This window comes from Pteropus vampyrus, unplaced genomic scaffold (assembly GCF_000151845.1).
Source record: "Pteropus vampyrus isolate Shadow unplaced genomic scaffold, Pvam_2.0 Scaffold59, whole genome shotgun sequence".
Taxonomy (NCBI): Eukaryota; Metazoa; Chordata; class Mammalia; order Chiroptera; family Pteropodidae; genus Pteropus; species Pteropus vampyrus.
In genome coordinates, this window is record NW_011888840.1 from 4,706,649 (window position 1) to 4,711,470 (window position 4,822).

Here is a 4,822-nt window from a genome sequence, read left to right on the forward strand (position 1 = left end):
ATTTTGACTCCCAGGTCCAGACGTTGAGCTCAAGGCTTTGCACCCATTGCATCTGATTCGAAATAACTCTTCGAGGTACTTATTTTCTAAATAATAAAACAAAGGTTATTTATTGCATGACTTGCCCAGTAGGACACAGTTTATAAGTGGAGTCTCCAGCTCCCAAGGCCATGCTCCTTTCACCGTCTTTGCTTTCATTGGCTCACATTCCCTCTAAAAGTATTCATATGCTCTGCTTCGACAAGTTATTTTCAAAAAGTTTGTTTTACCATCTTTGTGGTTCTGACTCATCTCAACTGGTTGAGCAGCTTCAGGAGAAGAGCAGTTTCCAACTCTGTGAATAATTAATGAGTTGGCCTAAAATCTCTGGCCTAAAATTGACCACTGAACTTGCGGATTTGTCCTGAACAAAAAGACAAGGAAAATGTCCCTATCGTGGCACTTTCCAGCGCCCTGAGGGGTAGGGGAGCAAGAAGACTCATTCTCACTCTCCTTGCTCTGAGAGATACAGTCCCCAGACCAAGATCACAGGGGTTGAACCAGGCTTGGAGACCAGGACAGTACTCTAGAGAGACTGGACATGGTTTAGAAATTAAAAAGTCTAAGGTTTAAGTCATTATCATCTATGTGACCTTGGGCAAAGTTAGTCATTCCCTCCCTCGTTTCCTTCATCATTCTTAATGAGGGTGATAGTATTTATAGGCACTAAGCTAATATTCTGCAGTGATATTAACACAAGGATATTTCAGTAGTCATCAACCAATCAAAATACTTCGCACAGAGCTGCAACGAAGTGTTAAAGGCCCCAGCTCTGCAGGCAAGTAGCTGTTAGTTGCCTGGTGGGGCTACCTATGGGGGTCCCAAGGCAGTGGGGATACAATAGTGGTAAGGGGTGGGTTTCAGGGAAGCAGCTGTTTGTCAACTGATATGAAAATGTTTCAATATTTCAACAACTGGTATGGCTGTATGAATGACTATAGGATGAACATAGGTCCTTTGCAATGCGAGTTTGCATTTCTAGGAGAATTTACCCTGTGCTTGGTACTATATCGAAAGTTTTTGTCTCTCATCATTCCATGTACTCTTTATAGACATTCCAGAAGGTGTTACTTCAGGCCCATTTTTTCAGATGATGAAACTGCCTCTCTAAAAGTTACAATGGCTATCGAGTGGCAGAACAGTGATTCAAATTAAAGCTGACCAGTGGCAGAGCCAGACTTGTACCGACGCTGGGAGAGGAAAGGAAATTCTGGGCAATAATGCAAAACTGACATTGAGAACATAGGTCGGTAAGGATGAATGAGAGCTGGGCTCTAGAACAAGCAAACGAGGGATAAAAAACGCTGCTAGACATGCAGTGTCCTTGGGTAAAAATGACATTAAAAACATTTATCCCGCTTGCACTTTTCAAATAGAATAAAATGTTAACAAAAGATGAATCTGCGTTAAGGATAGATAGAGGTTCTTTTGCACTGTGCTTATTCATGCAACTTTGAAACGATGCCCAAATAAAAAGTTAAAGTAAAAATCAAAGCTCCTTGCACACTGGGCTCCTGACTTCCCTTATCTCTCTGTCATCTCTCAGTTGAATTGTTCAGCTTCTTGCCTGCATCAACTCATTTTTCAGAGTGACAGGGCCACCGAAGAAGATCTAAGTCTAATGTTTCACCTCTTCAACTTTCAGCAGCGCTGCAGAAATCTGGAGCGAAGCCTTTGCAATTTTGTGATTGGAGAAATGCTTGCAAACGAGAATGAGCAGAACTGCTCTAAGTAAAGGCAGTGTAGCAGGAAGAGCAGATGACTTCGGGTTGAATCTTGTTTGGTCTGTTTCACAGCTCAGCGATCTTGGGTGAGTCATAACTTCATCTGTAAAATGAGACTCATAGTGACAACCTCCTGGGTTATGTTGGGGATTAAATAAATAACATTTGTAAGGTTCCAACCATGGTATCTGGCATGTAGCATGTGCTCAATAAACACTGTATTTCTCCTTCTCTGAGGCTCGATTTCCACACCTGTTCAAATGTGATCGTCTGTGAATCATGCTTTGGAAATGCATCACATTACTCATGAGTGTTATTGCTAGAGATGACCGAGTTGGCCTGAATGTCCTTTGGCCTCTAACTACATCTCACAGTTAAATTTCTCATTCTGTCTTTATTATTTCCAAGATCCTTCTGACTCTTTAATCCAATTTATCAAATAAGTACACAACAGTTGAAGCATTCTTTATACTTCTGAACACAATCATACCTCCCTAGCGTGACTAACTCTGAGTTATGGATGCATCAAACACGTGGTTAACACTGCATTTTCAAAGCAAACCCTAAGGATGTGATAGGCTTTAAAATGAAAAGTTTGTCCAAAGTGATGCTGTAAATTGGTGACGACACTCTGTGTGTTTACTGTCCTTCCCAGTGAATCCTCAATTTCGACTGGTCAGAAAACATATTCACAGGTATGGGAATGAAGGTGCAGACATCTTTGGGGTACCATCATTCTGCCTACCACATCATCTTACTACATGGCATCATAGTACAGTTAGGAATTGTTTGTAAAGTTTTAGTTTCAAATATATATGTATGTATACATACACACACATGCACACACAGGCATATATGTGGGCATTTTAGTTGTGAGACACAGTGCATTTCTTATTGCAGGTCAATAGTCAGAAAGTCTGAAAACTACTATTCCAGAGCAAGAAGGAAAATCCTCGGTATGTTTAGGAAAATAAATATAGGCCTGTGAGGCTGGAATATACCTTGTAAGGATTCGGAATGATAAGAAGCAAAGTCGTCAACAGAGGCAGAGGCCCAACTGTACAGCGAGCCATGGTAAGAAACTTTGACTCCATTCTAAGCACTATTGGAAGCCACTTAAGGGTATAAACCAGCACGTTTCACACTCTGATGTACATTTTTTTAAAAAGAATAATTTTGAATACCTTGTACCACTATTTTCTATTATTTGTGTAAATTCATAGATTGGACTCTAGAATTCACCAGGCTGATCCAACAACCAAGTACTATGGAGAGAATTATAATGTTTGTAATATAATAAAACTGTAAACCACTGACTTAAATTCTTGGTGATACCAATGAGGTATCAGGAACTAAAAAAAATAAATAAATAAAAAGCGTAGGAAGTCAAACAGCAATATCCTACCTTTTACCTATGAGGAAGCAAATATTTTCAAACACTCGAGAATGTTATCAGCATTACTGTAAATTGGCACAATCTTTTATAGAGAGCCATATGGTCATTCCTATCAAAATTTAAATTTTGCGGAATCTTAAATCCAAAAATTTCACTACAATGATTGTATCCTTCAGAAATGTTCACATGTTTGCCAAGAACAGGTATAGCAAGATGTCTGTGGTCTCATTTATACTTAGGAAAAATTGGATATAGTTTAAATGGGCATCAATGAGAGAATGCATAAATAAGAAACAGAAGCTTTTTACTATGAAATGCTAAATGATGTTTAAAAGAATGTTCTAGATACTTTTTGTACTAACATAAAAGAAAGTCTTGATTTATTGATAAGTAAAAAAGGAATGTGGGTAGTATAATCTAATTTAAAAACTGAGAAAACATATGTACATAACATATCAGAATGTTCATAGAAAAGTCTGGAAGGAACACACAACACACCTAACACCGATAACCCATGTTAGAGGTGGAAAAGGTGAGAGAAGGCAATGGAGGGTGTCCTTTACTTTCACTTTACACACTTTTATGTGAAGCACATGTTATTTTTGAAATGTAAAAAATAAAGTAATAAAATGACATTAATAAAAATATTCAGAGCCTTAAAGGGCAGAAAGAGGCATTACGCAGGGAGGTAATAAAACAATTCTAGCTTTACGATGATATCAGTGCCTGAGTTTCATCTCTTAGATCACCAGGTTGAGGACAAGTCAAAGAGTCATAGGAAAAGACGTACCTGGCTTGATGGTGGTAGTGTGTGTGTGCAGGTGTGTGTGTGTGACATATATTTATGCTTTTCTCCCAAACACCTGGGGCCAGATAGTGTTAACCATTACAAAACCAAACGTTGCACCATCTGTGACCATCTTAACTCCGGTTAAGTTTGTTTGGTTTAACCTGCTCCAGTCTGAAATTCGTCTCTGAGATTCTGGTCTTGAGTCGTGGGCATTGGGCAAAACTGAAAAACAGAAGATGGTACTGACAGCAGCCAAGGGCTGAGCATATCATCATGTGCCAGGACTACTTCTGGGTGATTTGTGAATATTACCACTAACTCTATAACCCCACGAGGTAGGTGACATATTATCCCTACTTCAGAAATGAATACACTGTGGCCTCCCATGCCAGGTGAAATCATCTGCCCAGGTGGCATAGAAATGGGGGGAGGAGGGTGCTGGGTGACAGCCCCAGCCTGACTCTAGTGCTGGCAGGCCAACGTTTTCCACAAATGCCTCTCAGCTCCCTCAAAACACAGAGCAGCCTCAGTCTTCATCACATGGGAGCCGGATGATGAGGCTCAAGATAATGCTTTTACTGCCATAAAACTGATATCCTCTCAGAGCTGTCGATAATGTACCCTAGTTGGCTGAGGTCTATAACAGCACCATGAAAAAGAAAGGAATTACTAAGCAATTTATAAGATTTGTTCTCATGTATCCCTGTACCTCCGTCATACCAAGACCAATGTGCATTTTACTCCTAAAATAAAAGGTTGATGAGAGAGGAACGAGATTACATCAGAATCTTTCTTGATAAGACCTCCCCTACCTGCTTAACTCTCCCAGGAAGCACGTCCTGGACCCTTCCCCACCCCCACCACCAGTGGCCC